This window comes from Lonchura striata, chromosome 2 (assembly GCF_046129695.1).
Source record: "Lonchura striata isolate bLonStr1 chromosome 2, bLonStr1.mat, whole genome shotgun sequence".
NCBI lineage: Eukaryota > Metazoa > Chordata > Aves > Passeriformes > Estrildidae > Lonchura > Lonchura striata.
The window spans coordinates 111,178,949-111,195,165 of NC_134604.1; the positions used below are offsets into that span (position 1 = coordinate 111,178,949).

At 40.6% G+C, this 16,217-nt stretch overlaps 1 long non-coding RNA gene across 3 annotated transcripts in view; it reads right to left on the minus strand.

The window, feature by feature from the left end:
- Positions 1 to 300: 300 nt before the first annotated feature.
- The window catches only part of LOC110475696 (uncharacterized), a 36,932-nt gene continuing 21,015 nt past the window's right edge, over positions 301 to 16,217 (minus strand). For all 3 annotated transcript variants that reach the window (XR_013339538.1, XR_013339536.1, XR_013339537.1), the window contains exon 3: positions 301 to 578. This is a non-coding gene — a long non-coding RNA (uncharacterized LOC110475696). The remainder of the gene's footprint in view (positions 579 to 16,217) is intronic.

The window sequence follows — 16,217 nt, forward strand, 5'->3', positions numbered from 1 at the left end:
AGCAGAGTTTAAAGAGCTTCAGCTTTGTGAATCTTTGGGGTTTTTTTAAAGACACATTTTATTACTAAAGTGTACAAAAGCAGCCACCCAAGGCAGAACGGAGTTTTTATCCTGAATTGTACTGGTCCTTTAACTTTTTATGACTCATAGTTCAAGTATTTGGGAATTCCCCTCTAAATATGAGTTTGACACCCTTGCATTATGGAAAGTTATTTTATTCAAAAAGTAACAAAATGAAATATTCATGCAATACCCTGGTCTATATTTAACACCACACAATTGGATTTTCCTTTTTTTTTTTTTTTTTTTTTTTGCAATAAAGCTTCTAATTAAAGACAGATTAAAACAAAAATCAAGAACAAGGCTGAATAGTAGAAGTAGCAGCATTGAAAGAGACAATCAGTGTTACACATCCAAGCAAGTGAGGATTTTTTAACTATTCGAACAATTTTAGAGCTGTTCACCTTTTTACCCAGACCCCCCAGTTGCATGTAAGAGTACACAGCTTCTCTCTTACCTGTGTGCTCAAGTCCCTTCTTGGTGGGCTGGCTACTCATCAGGGATCACCTGACTAAAGCCTGGAAAAAAATTAAAATAAAATCAGCTGACCACCCTTGCTCACTGGCTCGCAGCTTAAACACTCCACAGCACTTTGTCATGTGAGGCAGGACAGAACCAGCTGTCATTGCTTCAGAAAAAAAGGGAAATGGGCCCCTCTGTTTCCACCTCCTTCCTTCCTCCTCGCTCACTCTTTCCTATCTGTCCCTGCCTCCGACCTCCTCCCTTTCTCATTCTTCCACTTTGCTCATTCACTGCCCGCCTGGCTGGGGTCTCCCAGGGGAAGCCGCATTCCACAACGCACAAGCATTTCCCCTGCATCCCGAGGTTTCTCAACAAGCTGCCTACACATTTGTAGTGGAGGGGGAAAAAAAGAAATAAAATAAAAAAAAATAAAAAAAAAAGAGGGAAGGAAAAAGAAAAAAAAAAAAAAAGGGAAGAAAAAAATAAATCAGAGAAAAGGCACCACATTCCACAACCCTCAGTCAGCCCTGGCAGACTACGAGACATTTTCAGTCACACAGCACAAAATGCATTAGTCAGAGCTGAAAGACCACACACTTTGTACCACTACCATGCTAACAGAGAATGGTCTGAGCAGAGCTACAGGAAAAAGGAAAGGAGGGGTTCCTATTGGTGCTTCCATTTTACATGGGGTGGTCACCTAAATGTATGAAAAATCCGCAGGAAAAGGCCCAAAGTTGACATTCCCAGCAGAAACAATGTGGACGTGGGCAGCGGGAAAAGCTCCCCGCTCACGGAGCCCGACCTTGGCCGAAAGGACTCCTCCTCCAGCAGGATGTGCTATCCCAAAAACTGCAAGGCATTATCTAAATCAGAACTTCCATCTCCCCAATGGTTTGTTCATAGGAAATACAAGCCTAGAAAAAGTGAAAGTAATACTGCATGATTCAGATTCCCCGAAACCACATCAACTTTCAGTTCAGCCTTCTCTCTTCTTCGCTGCTCCTTAGCAGCTCTGCAGCTTTATCCATCTATGGAGTTTTGTTTCCTCTACTTACGCAGTTTCAGCCCTCCGTGCTCGCAGGGAATCTGATCAGCAAGAAAACGAGAAGGGAGCTCGGCGTAAAAAAAACAAAAAACAAAAAAACCCCTCCGTTCTCATCCCAATGACCTAATCACTCATCTATCTGCTCTCTGCTTCCGTCCCCCACACGCACTTATCTCTCGCTTGAAGGCATTTTAGGAGCGAGGACACGGCTTGGGAGAAAACAGCGCTTCTAAAATCTCATCAGAGAGGGACAGCGCTGCGAGGAGCACGCGTTTGTGTCCCCCGGGAACAGCACCACGGAGCCCCCAGCCCCAAATTCCCGGCTCCCAGCCCCAATTCCCTGCTCCCAACCTCAAATTCCCGGCTCTCAACCCCAAATTTCCTGCTCCCAGCCCCAAATTCCCGGCTCTCAACCCCAAATTCCCTGCTCCCAGCCCCAAATTCCCGGCTCCCAGCCCAAAATTCCCGGCTCCCAGCCCAAAATTCCCGGCTCCCAGCCCCAAATTCCCTGCTCCCAGCCCCAAATTCCCTGCTCCCAGCCTCAAATTCCCGGCTCTCAACCCCAAATTTCCTGCTCCCAGCCCCAAATTCCCGGCTCTCAACCCCAAATTTCCTGCTCCCAGCCCCAAATTCCTGGCTCTCAACCACAAATTTCCTGCTCCCAGCCCCAAATTCCCGGCTCTCAACCCCAAATTCCCGGCTCCCAGCCCCAAATTCCCTGCTCCCAGCCTCAAATTCCCGGCTCCCAGCCCCAAATTCCCGGCTTTCAACCCCAAATTTCCTGCTCCCAGCCCCAAATTTCCTGCTCCCAGCCCCAAATTCCTTACTCCCAGCCCTAAATTCCCTCCTCCCAACCCCAAATTCCCGGCTCCCAACCTCTAATTCAATGCTTTCATCTCCAACTTCCCTGCTCCCAGCTCTGAATTCCCTGATCTCAGCTCCAAATCCCCAGCTCTGAGCTCTGAATTCCCTGCTCCCAGCCCCAAATTCCCTGCTCCCAACCCCAAATTCCCGACTCCCAATCTCTAATTCACTGCTCTCATCGCCAAATTCCCTGCTCCCAACCCCAAATTTCCACTCCCAGCTCCAAATTCCCTAATCCCAGCCCCAAATTCCCTCCTCCCACACTCGAATTCCCTGCTCCCAGCTCCAAATTCTCTACTCCCAACCCCAAACTCCCGACTCCCAAACTCTAATTCACTGCTCTCAACTCCAAATTCCCTGCTCCGAGCTCCAAATCTCCAAATTCCCTGCTCCCAACCCCAAATTTCCACTCCCAACTCCAAATTCCCTAATCCCAGCCCTAAATTCCGTCCTCCCACACTCGAATTCCCTGCTCCCAGCTCCAAATTCTCTGCTCCCAGCCTCAAATTCCTGGCTCCCAGCTCCAAATTCCCTGCTCCCAGCCTGAAATTCCCAGCTCCCAGCTCCAAATCTCCAAATTCCCTACTCCTAGCCCCAAATACCCTCCTCCCAGCCTCAAATTCTCAACTCCCAATCTCTAATTCACTGCGCTCATCTCCAAATTCCATGCTCCCAGCTCCAAATCTCCAAGTTCCCTGCTCCCAGCCCCAAATACCCTCCCCTTCCCAGCCTCAAATTCCCTGCTCCCAACCCCAAATTCCCGGCTCCCAGCCACCAATTCACTATTCTCATCTCCAAATTCCCTGCTCCCAGCCCCAAATTCCCTGCTCCCAATCCCAAATTTCCCACTCCCAGCCCCAAATTCCCTTGTCCTCATGGTACTGTCCCTAACACTCCCTGCCAAGCCCCAGGGGCTGAACCCAGAGTCAGAGAAGTGTAAGGAGGCGGGGGAAGATGGGGAGAGCCCTCAAGCGCCTGCACTGGAATTTCTCTTCAGGAAAGTCCATGCTTTAATGAAAGACTGATACTAGATACCACAAAGAAACTTTTATTTCTCTACGCACATGAGTCAGATGCATTTTCTATGTGGGTTGTGTGGTTGTGTTATGTTTCATCTTAAAAAACTGTTTCAAAGAGACTTTTAAACATTAGTTTTAAGAAAAACTTGATGTGTTTATATACAGTGAGGGTTTTTAAACTGCCTTTTATTGCACCATGCTGTATAAAGCAGAGACACTAATGTCTGTTTTCATTATAGACATAATTTGAATCTAATACTAAACACAATAATCTGTAAAAATATTTATTTTAAATTACATCCCTAAATAGTTTGCAGAAAAGTAAACAAACTGAACCCTTCAGCAAAACAGATCCCCTTAGTTACAATATTGTTATCTGTCCTCTTTTTTCATGTTCTCGATTTTGAAAATACATTTACTCACTGTGTTATTGACTTAGATGCATTAGTTTATAAAATAAGTGGTAGCTGCTGCTGCTGTGCAGTATTTCAGCAGAGGAAGGCTGTCCAGAACTGCCTCAGAGACCGAAACACTGTCGCCATTATAACAAAAGCTTAAAATGAATAATTCATGAGCAAAGGAAGTACCCTACCATTAAAAGGCACCAAGTATTTAATGAATTGTCCAAAAGCTACCCCTTTTACTGCCCAGTTCCTCTTACTACTTAATTATGCTACATTTTTCTAAAATGGAATCAAGTAGTAATCAGCAGAAACACGCGGATCACTTGTAGGAGACTTTCCTGAGGAGTAAGAAATAAAAGCTAAAAATTGAGCCAGAGAGAGGGAGGGGGGAAAAAGTGTTTATGTCTGAGGATGGATGTATTAAGGAAATGACACTTCAGACTTGAAGGCTTTTCCAAATTGTGCTTTTGAATCTTGAAAAGGAAGAACATCGACAAATATTCTTTACAAAAATAAAAGACAATCAGTTCTTTGCTTTTATCTGGTACCTTATTTTTCAGGATCCCAAGGCATCATGAAAATGCTCAGCAATTAAAAAGCCTCATTACTGAGGACTTTCAGAACTTTCCTCCTGTTTATAAGGCCTCCAGAAAACTAAATTATTTTCTCCAGATCACACAGGAGAATGAGGCAAGAATAGAGCTTCATCTCCTGGCTACCAGTCCTGTGCCCACCAAAAAGAGCAACTTCCTTGCTTTATGCTAACAAGCATCAAAAAGTTCAACAATCCTGCAGGTTTTAACCTAATGAAATGAACAGTGGTGCACAGGCATTTCTGCAAGGACAGAGGAAAATTCCAAAACATTAACCCCACATTACAACAGAATTATGTGCAAACTTAAGTTTTGAATAACATATTTAAAGGAATTTTGCCTAGAGAAGCATCTGCTTGTATTTCTTTTATCTACTGCACAAAACACAAGTACAGTGCCTGGAAAGAGATTTATTTGTAATATACACTTTCAAACTTCCCAAGATATTCAAAATTGGTACACTAACATTAATGAACTTCTCAGACTTAATTTGAACCAACACCCAGTTGTCAAAATTGAAGAAACTGCATCTCTAAGACATTTTGCAGTGGAACAACATTCCATAATGCCGAGCAAAAGCCATCCTAAATATCTTTACTTACATGGGTCACTTTTTTTAGCTGTCCTACTCTCCTACACTATTGGGAAGAACTCAAACACAATTCTTACTCCAAGGCTTTCATTGCAACAAGTTCACCAATTATGTGGCAGCAAGCCCATTAATACTGAGATACAAAAACATGTCCCCAAGGCATTATGGATGGAATGAAAACATGAGGTGTTGCATTGCAAAATCAGACACTGTCACTGGTCAACACTGATGCTCCTGGGCTTTTTCTTTTTAAACCAGTTGGCTTCTTTGCAGAGAATTGGTAAGCACTTTTTTGGTTGTGACTTTCCAATTTGTAGGAAATGGAACCTTTTTCACCTTTAAAAAAATTTCAATAGCATCTATTTGAGAGAGATGCTCTTTTGATCTGGTATTAGATGGATGACTTTCGTTCTGCCAAAAAAAATTGCCCTTCAGTCAACTCGGAGCTGCTCCCACAGCAAGTCCTTACAGGAATAAGGAAATGCTCTTTAACAGCTAGAACAATCTGTACAGTTAAACGTATTTTTAGTCTTCAGTCCCCAAGGAACTGTGAGTAGAACTGAACTGCAAAACAAATATTAAAAAACTCCCATAATTTGTTGTTAGATATAATTAATATAGCCCAGCTCACAGCAAGCAGTTTTATTGTAACTGATAGACTATTTCAGTACAAATGACCATTAAAGGTTTGATAACTTGTGGCAGGAAGAAAGAGGAGGAAAACCCATGAAATGTTTATGGTAACTCTTCCAAAGATGGAAGAAGTTGTCTTTTTTAAAACTGCACCAAAAAACCCCAAGAAACCAATTAAAGAAAGAAATGCTAAGAACACTACAAGTTTATCTCCTTCAAAATATTTATCTTGATTCAACATTACAGGAGAAATTCTGTGTTGACATAAACCAGTATGAGTGTGTCCACCAAACCAGCAACCTCAACCAGGGCATCCAGACTACTGAGTCACTACCTAAACACAGGTGTTCCAGAGAACAAATAGCATCAAATAAATTACTTCAGAGAAAACAATGAAAAGATCACCACTATTTCTACTTGGAAGTAGGTGAAAAAAAAAAAAAAAAACCATCATGTCTGTAATCAGAGCAAAATTTCCAAGTGAAAGGAACGTAATCAGCATTTTGCTACTTGGACAGGAGGGAGAGGAAATGGGAAGAGAGACAGGATAGACTTGTAGAGTAGTAACAATCAGATTGGTACATTGTTCAGTATTCACAGCTGTCTCAAAACTACATTATGGCTGCAAGCAAGAATGAATGGAATTACATACATCAGTGTAATGATAAGGTGACAATCAAGTGCAAAAGAAAAAATAGTAAGAAATCAAAGGTGAAAGAAGTGTTCAGCTATCTAAGAATAACCCACCTGATCTCAGTATGCCAAAAGTATGGTCATATAATGTAGACAAATTTGTATCTAGGAGCTTAGATGTGTTTAGAGAGCTTTGATATTTGTTTTACCTCCAGTGAGTGAATTTATGTTCCACAGAGCAGTGGTGTTTACCACACTGTGGTTTACTTGTATCAGCAGAGTTGTGTAGACTGTGCAGTGAACTACTCAGACCTTTCAGTGCTACAGACGAGCAGAACTTATTACCTAAGCCTTCTAAAATAAAAAAAACAGTTTTTAGACATTCATATAAATAAATTTTATAAATCAAAAAGCATGTTTTCCTTCCATTCCCTCCCTGACAAGGAATCCCTCAGCATCACTATTCTTTTCCTCTCTCTCTCTAATACCAGGTACTACCTGGACTAAAAAAAGGTAAGATTTTAGTGACAGTTCATTTCTGTTACATCAACATTTTCTGCCTCTTCCACAGTTTTGCAGCATTTTGAGAGAGTGGGCTTAGAACAGAGAACTTAGAAGGGAAATATAAGTAAAACATTTCCATAATTAAAAGTAGTAAAGTTGCTGAGGTATTTTGTTTGCAGGATGTTCTCATGGTGTTTACCAACAGAAATAAAGCAGCAAAAGCTCTCTGAGTTTGATGAACTGGTAGAGTCCCACTGCAGCCTCTGAAATGTCAAACTGTCATAGGAAGGACAGCAGAAAATGTTTTCTTTTGGGTCTTCTTATCAGACAATCTACTGCCAAAGGGGTAGCTACCAAACAAACAGCTTGTCTGACACAAATACAGTAACCACAAATTCTCTTCAGATTTTACAGGTGCAATTCAGTTCTTCCAGTCCAGTTTTCTGGTGCCATCTCTCCCGTGACCTCCTGCAGCCAATTCTCCAAACTCCAGAGGGCTCAGGGTCTGCCCCAGGGCTGCACACCCCGAGCAAAGGCTGCAGCACCCCAAAGAGCACTGAACAATGATATGTAGGCACCAAAACCCACCTAAACACCCCAAATTACAATGTGACTCCTTTTCATGCTCCTATTTGAATCCTTTGAGCAAGATGTGTGTCCAAGACCCTCAATCTCTTCATCACATAAATGTATACGTTGCCTGTCCCAAAGTAAGAGCAATTATGCCCAGACATAAACCAGAAACTGCTTACAATTCAACAAGACACAGAGGCAAATCTAGGCCACCTTACCACAGAATAAAAAGGGAAACAAACTGGTTTGTTTCCAAAATAGGAGAGCAAGTGATTTTTTTTTACAGCACAAAGTTCACTGAGAACCCCCCTCAGACACTGGCAGCACAAAAAAAAAAATAAATCAGCCAAAACAGAACAGAGCACTGCACGTGTGCCTCATATTCCCAATGAAATTTCATACATTCTGTCCCACAGAAATAATTACATTGCAAGGGCTTGGATTTTCCTCACATCTTTTCCAGTGACTTCCGTATTTTCAATTCCAGTTTTATACTCTGAAATATTTACAGACCCATGATCTTTCTAATTAAGGTAAGAAAAAAAAAGAAAAAAAGGAAAAGTATCTTCAAATATTTCTTCTTTGCTATTAATACACTTCTGAAAACAATTAAAAGCTTCTCCAGACCAACAAGTCTAAGAAAAATACGAACTCAATCACTTGGCTCAGAAAGGTGCAGGGATATTGTAGCTCTGAGGTGGCTCCTCAGGGACCAGCACCAATTTAAGTATATTGACATTTATTCAGCATCCTTAGAAAGGCCAATAAAGCACCAATAATTACTCTCATTTCTACTGCAGTATTTTCAGGTGCTGCAGTTTCAGGCTTTGGTGCTGTCATCTGTTGTTTAATATACAATATTAATTTGGGGCTTTTGCTGTGAATGGACATCCTTAAAGCCTCCTTTTGGGGCTCAATGGCTGTGATATGACATGCTGTGAATAATCTCACTGTGCACAAACAGGACGACTGTAACAGCTCTCTCATTCCTAGACTGTTCCTGTAAAGTGAATTTTTGTCCCATGTACACAAAACCAGGAACAATATTTATTGCATGTGTCTATAGAAACATCTGCTTAGTATTTTTCAGCATACTTGTATCTTGTTACATCATCTCAAGCAATGATTACACCCCAAATTCCTAGTAGAAAGGAATCTTCATTGTTATTTTCCAGTTCTATCTCACTGGGACTATTCAGGACATCAGAAACTTATCAGCATAAACAAGACTGATGATCAGTGATCAGGACCCTGGTCTCTGTTTTGTTCTACCAAGCTGTTTTATAGACAATTAATGCTATAATTAATAAGCAGTGACATTCATCAACAAGAATTTCACTTTCACTGATGATTTATCCAAAAAATTTAAGTATGCTACATAATATCAAAAATGTTACATTTGGTTCATTTTTAAAATTTTAAACAGAGAAGAAATGAAAGTTGAAGTTCTCTAGTCTCTGAGAAACTGTCATTATTTTCTTCCAGTTTAAAAAGTTTCAACAGCTAATTTCAAAAATTTATCCTGTGCAAATGTGAGGTATTAATTAAAATTCAAATAGCTTATTCCCAGTTTTTATGGCTAGAAGCCTAATTCTTTTCTACAGCATGCCATTATTTAAATCAAGTCTTATTTCATTTGAGAACCATGGGAAAACAAAAGAAAGGAGGGGACCTTGGCAAACTGAATGAATGTCAGATTTCAAGGAAGAGTGGAGAGCAAGAACAGGACAGTGAGAAAGAGGAGGAGTTTTCAAGTCCTAAGGAATGTTACATTTGCTTTTGCAAGCCCTTAAATATAATGTCCATTGCACTTAAACAATAGGACTGAAAGCCATGATTTTGAAAGACATTATCTCAATGAGTTTCTGAATCTGTCTTTCAGACTGTGAGCCAGATGGGGACACATGTGGGCTTGCCAAGTGACCAGCATTTTAGAACTCTTCTCAGCTACTTATCTTAGGAAAACTTTATTGCTGAATTAGTATTCCCAGCTCCTTAATGCTTTTACAGGAACATTAAGAAGGTAAAAAGAAACACAGGTCTGTAAAGCATTAGTGCTTCTAAAAATGTAGGATGCACAAAAAGATATTTTAAACAGTTTGAAGTTGAGCAAGAGGCAGATGGGGCCAGACTGAAGGACCCTTGAGCACCTGTAAATCCATCTTGCTTTGTGTGTCCAATAAAATCACAATAAAAATCCTTTTGAGTTATTACGCAAAACCTAGATTTCTTTTTTTTTTTTCCTTGAACAGGTCCATCCCAGTCAGTGCACAAGATCACTGGCTGTTTGCTCAATAAGCAAAGGGATATTCCAGTTTACTCTGCCATTCAGCAGATGGCCACAGACTTTCCTGCCATCTCCTATTTCACTCCAGCTTTGAGACTTCAAATTTCTTCCTGGGTTTATCATCACCATATGGATACTGGGAAAATGAATTCCATAATATTTGTAAGCACCACCTACCTATGAAAAAGGAAGAAGAACTATTTTAATTTCACACCTGAGGAATTGAGGTGTAAAGAGAGCAAGGCTTGGATGACTGTGGTAATCCAGCTTAAACTATAGCAAAGAAAATGAGAAATGGTGCCAGGTTGTCAGAATCTGTGGTATTGATGATTCTGAGATTGTAGAAAGTCTCTGTCTTTCTGCCCCACTGCCAAAGCTGAAGCCATAATTGGTCTGTGCTGGTTCCAAGGTTGTTTATTCTGTTTATCTCTAACATGTTCTGCTGCCCTGCCCAGCTCTGTCCTGCAGGGCAGCGTGTGGGGCTCTGCCCTCAGGGGGATGTGACAAACATTAAATACCAGAAACTCCCTGGGCTGGATTTACAAGAACGTGCCAATATCTGTCACCTACGTTGGACAGTGTGTCCCCAGCCTGAACCAACAGAAAAATGCCAACACCACAGTGAAACATGGAGGGCATGAAGAAGGAGAAAAAGGACAAGACACACCCAATTTCCTCCATCTTGTCCCCTTTGGACCCCTCATCTAGAATCCTAAAATTTTACTTCTGCACCCATGCCACACTTAATTATTACTGATATCAAACACTCAGAGCTTGTAATTCATCCTGTAAGATTGAAAACTCTTTTCCATGGACAGAGATCACAGTCAGTGTCTCTGGGGGCTCTGTCCAGGGGGGTTCCTGACCCCTGCCAGGGTCCCAGACCTGCCAGGGCAGCCAGAGGGAAGCCCTGGACTCCCACACTGGTGACCGCCACAGGCTGAGCTGCACTGAAATGGTTGAGATGCCACCTCAGCCATGCCCACAGCAAGAACCTCCCATGGATCTGGGCTGGGGGCAACCATGTCCAGTAAGGGATCTCCAACCAGGAGCCAGAGACCTCCAGAATGTCACTCAGCTGCCACTGACCTCACTGAGGGACAGGAGGCTGTTCAGCAATGCCATCAAGCAGTCAGATGCTCTGAAAATGGGATCAAGGAGTAGGGAGAAGAGTTTTCTGCAGTGGTGAGGGACTGGACTGTCTCACAGACCTCTGGGAGAGTCCCTGGGTAGCCCTCAGCTGTCCTCAAGGGAGTTGTTCTTGCCTTGCAGACTTCCCTCCTTCACAAAGCATCTTTCAGAATCCCTACCTGCCAAATTCTGATGGACCCCCATGCAAATTCACCTGAGCTAGTGAGTGCAAGAAGGAAGTCCTGTGGAATAAATACCATGTGAACACATGATTAGATCCTCTAACATGGCTAAATAATCAGAACTACAGTCAGCTAAAACAGCATAGGAAAAATTAATTCCAACTTTGGATAATCTGTAGCACCTACCTTATTATTTTACTACCTTATTATGCAATGTGCTTTTATCCAGTGTATTTTTTTTAAACCCCAGGGAAAAAGATGTAGAACAAATGCTCACAGGGAAATGGCCCAGTGTGGAACAGCTGAATCCACACTACATTTGTCTCTGTCATTTGTACTAATGGAGGGAATAATTACAGCAGTGAGATGCTCTCATCCATGCAAGCCATCTTTTTGACAGTGGGTCAGCTACACAAGACATCCAGGAAAAGAAAGGAAGCTCTGCTCAGAAATCTTTGGCTCTACACTGAAAAGGAGCAGTGCACCTGCGTTGCACACAGCTTTTGACCCATTTCCTCCGCCTTGACATTTTCTGCTTCCACATTCTTCTTTTTTTTTCCTTCCAGGACTTGTTCTTCATCCACTTCCAAGCACTGGCCCTCATCATTACCCTGCTTTCCCACTGCCCCCAGCTCCTCATTTTGTTCCAGCATCCACTCTAGTTCTCCTTTCTCTCTTAAGACTTCTTTCTTAATTTCCCTGTTTTCCTGACAAAATGGCCATTCCTCATCTCCCCAGCTGACCTAATTTCCCTTGCTTCTCCCCATCTCAGATCTTTGCTCTGAACTTGTCAGGATCCTTGTCTCAGTGTTTTTATATAGAAGTCCAGTCCTGGTATAATCAGTCTCCATCAGGACCATTCCTTCCCAACTCTGTACTCCACAGTCTGTCTTATGTGTGTCCACTGCAAAAAAAAAAACAGGAATTTGCTGGAAAAGCTACAAAATTAACTTGAAGAGGGTCTTTGATCTCAGTTTTAATAGCCAGGGTCTGCACTGCTATGTACAGCAGGTTATTTCCATGTTTAATTACGCTTGTCAAGAGCAAAGTAAAAGGATGCTGCCTCACCTCCAAGTCTCAAATCCCTATCCACAGTACAGGCAAAACACCACTAAAGCACCACAAAACAGTCACAAACAGCTGAACATATTTCAGCTGACAATTTAATTCCTCCTCCTCAACTTCAACAAATTGTGCCCAAGGCAGAGATGTGATGAACAATTGCTGTGGTGTGGTGGAGTCATGCTCTGAAGGAGAGCAGGCTCTCGAGCACAGAGAAATTGTCCATTTATTCTCTTTCCATCCTTTACTCCCCAGCATGATAAATTCTCCTCCATGTCCCTGGATCAGGAATTAGGTTGGAACATTAGCCATGGCCAGGTGCAGACCTTCAGCAGTTACACAGCTCAGGAGCTGCATCTGGTTCCATCAACCACACCCCAGTGAACTGCAGTGGTGGCCTCAAAGAGCAGCTGAACAAGGCAGCATTTCAAGGCATGGATGGCAGAGTGAAGGATAAACACAGCACACTAGCCACAGAAAACAAAAAAAACCCGTCCACTTCTTACATTTTCCCTTTTCCTGGTCCTGGAGAACAGATCTGTCTTGTCCCTCCCACCAGGCTGCTCATGAAGTCACGGGTGAGTAATTCCTCCCTGTCCTTCACTCATGAGCTTTTCTTAAAATTTCTCTCCCTTGTCCAGCTGAGGAGGGGCGTGAGAGTGGCTCTGGTGGCACCTGGAACCCAGCCCCAGGTGACCCCACCCCAGCCCACACAACCCTGAGCTGCTCAAACCCACAGAGGTGATTCCAACGAAGCCCTGCAGGACATCCACAAACACAATCAGGCTGCTTCCCAAATGAATTTTTCACTTCAGATTTACAGCACCACTTAAAGCAGGCTTTTATAAGTTATTATAATTTTTATTGTATTTTGCAGTCACTTTATAGCACATCTTTCGCAAAACTCAGTTCTTTCGTATTTTTTTAATGTTCTGAAATTCCGTCTTAAAAGTTTATATGAACGAAATTGTTTGTGTATAATTACACTTTTATTATTTTTAAAAGAAGTCTTAATCTCCTCAACAACAACAAAAAAATCTTTTTTGTTTTAAAAAACAAAGAGACTGAGCCAAAATATGCAAGGTATTGTGCTGGCATTCCACTTTTAAAAAATAAAAGCTAAAGATACTTTTCTAACAAAGCTTTCACAAATCATTCCTATTTTAATTAAATCCCTCTTTGCTGGAAACTAACAAAATGCCATTAAGAGCAGAAGACAGTTATTATCTTCCAGTCGTTTTCCTTTTGTATAATACATTATTACCTAAGTTTCAGTGATTCTTGCTGCGTTATCCACCTCTCTTTAAAGAAAATATTCTGTAACCATAGCAATACTTTCCCACCCTGGTATTATTTCCCACTGGTTTGTTCTAGGCTTTTTACACATAGCAACCACAGCAACCCTTGGTCCAAGCTGTCAACTTCTTGGCAACTCTTAGCAAAATTGGTAGATCTCTAAACTATGCAGCTTTATGCTTTCAAAACAAGTTCAGCACCCATCTTCAGTTTATCTTCTAAATAAAATGACTCTTTAAAATTGTAACTCTAATTTGTATGGTATTTCTAGTGCCAAAAATGTGTGATTTTGATATTCTAGATGTTGTCTTCTAGTTCTATCACTTTCTGCAGAGCAATGCAGCAATCCCTCCTTAGGCAAGGTTGTGACAACTCACTGTAATTCTCCAAACTCACAACAAAACTTTAGAGTCCTGCTTCAAACCTGCCCCATTTTTCACTGAATTCGTGTAGGGGAACACCAGGTGTACCACCTACACCTCACCAGCTGCCTTCAGCTTCACAAAGGCAGCACCACTTCTGCAAAACCTGAGACACAAATACTCTGAACCCAACATCTAAGCACTCAGAAGTCACAGAACAGAGGGCAGAACCTGGCCACGTGCATCAATGTTTATCAAATTCCTTACATTATTTCTCTGCTCATCATGCAATGCCATTAAGGTTCTCGAGCCTTTGAGCAGACTATCAATGTACTTCTGGATCTCCACTTCACTGTGGATTTAACTGAAATTATTTCTTTCCTCTACAGAAGTAAAAGCACATGAGAGAAAAAAGTGCTTAAAAACCCCGCTTTAAACTAACCAAGCTTGAATTTGTTCAACACCTTTTTAACAGTATTTTAAGTTGCTGCCTAAAAAGGACAACAAAAGCACTAACAACTTGTGAGATTTAGCTGAATTTTGCTACTAATTGAATTAGTTTTCATAAACTGCATAGTAAGGTAGATCAGTGAACTGTGGTGAAGCAGCAAAAATTATGTTTGGGAACAATCATTTAAACCATTGGTGTTTTACTGTGTGTCCTCTCATCCCACTGGAGTCAACAAGGCTTTTGTCATTAACTTCTCTGTCAAAATCTCACCCCCACTCATAACTTTTTCCTGTGAATCACCCAGGGATATTCCCTTCATATGCTCTCTAGAGGGGGAGTTCCAAAAGTGGAACTAAATCTGCAGGACAGCTTCATTTACAAATCACCTACTCAGAGAGGTGATTTTCTTCCTTTGAAGAAAAAACCCCCATTTGTCTCAGTCACAATGATAGAAACAACCAAAGGAAGTTGGATAGGTATTAAATATATGTGTGTCTATATATATGCAAACATCCCCATTTATTTTTATTTATGTATATGTACAGCCTTTATTTTTTATATATATACAAACCCCCCATATTTTTATGTATATATATAGACACATAAATAAAACAGAAGGGATATATATCAAACAAAAATTCAAATATTTGTGAGAGCTAACAAAAAATAGAAATAAAAAAAGAAACTCACTAAAGCTGTATCAGTTAGCTAGGTTGACTTGGGGTTTTTTTAAGAGTCTAAAATGTTACAGAAGAAAACTATGGTCAAAAAAATTTATAGAACAATTATTCCAGGAGGGAAAGACTATAGATTACCCTACTGTTTTAAATGTGCTGGCTTAAAGCATAGTCTTGTTTATATTCTAATTTATGGATGCATCAGATACCCATTGGGGCTACACACCAGAGAAATATGCACTACCCAGATGGGCAAAATAGGAATATAGAAACACATTCCTGACTGAATCTTTACATCACTGCTGTCTGTGGTTTTTTTTTTTTTTTTTTTTTGTTTGGGTGTTTTTGTTGTTTTGTAAATTGGAGTTAGACCTTTGTGCATGCAGAAGGAAAACAAGAGCCCAGATGTGAAAATAGAAAGGAAACAAAGGTATGTCATAACTTTCCAATAAGATCTGGACAAAAAGTTATATTTTGCTATTTTGGTATTTTGCCTAGGAGAGACACATATTTATTAGTAACTTACATTAAATTTACTAAGGTTTTCTTTTTAAAGAAAAAGGTGGAAATTTGAAATTAGGGGTCCTATGATTTAGCTGTGTTCACTGAAAAAGTAGCATAAATACAGAAAACAGGAGTAATTTTGTCACCAAAGCACTTCAAAATTAAGATTTAAAACTAGCAAAGTGCCCTATCATTGTACACTAAAACAGTATTTTGTATTTTATCAGCTGTTACGCTCAATTTGTAGAGAATTTCCAGACAATCCTTGAATTGATGATCACAAATAACAACAACAACAAAAAAACATTTTCTTTTTCCCTAAATGAAGGTGGTAATAGTTTTATTAAATTCTAATTCAAATAATGTCATTTTAACATGGTGATCAAATGCATCATGAAAACCAAGCATTATTTGCTTCATTTAGTTTTATGAGGATACAATGGGAAATGCCATTCTCTCCAATCACAGCTTTTCTGAATGTATCCACTTCACTGGTCTCTTAACAACAAATGCAATTACATTTTACTGTAAAATAATCAAATATTCACTTCCTTGCACATAACAGCTATTTTGTTTTGGTTGTAAACACTTTGGTTAAATTTCCTATTATCTAAAAGATGCTATTTTCTAGAAGCCAGCATCCTCATTTAGAAAACTGGCATTTTCTGACTCTTGATTTGATTTACAAAGAGACCTAAAGAAATGGAATCACTGAGAATTACTTTAAATTTGAAATTACAACTCAATCCACAATGCTAAAGAAAATCTACTTTTTAAAAAATCTATTATTATTTCCTATAAACTAATGAAGGATTTACAACATTCTAAATAACATTTTGCCAAGGTGCTCTTGCCCCGAGTCACAGGAAATAATTTTGAA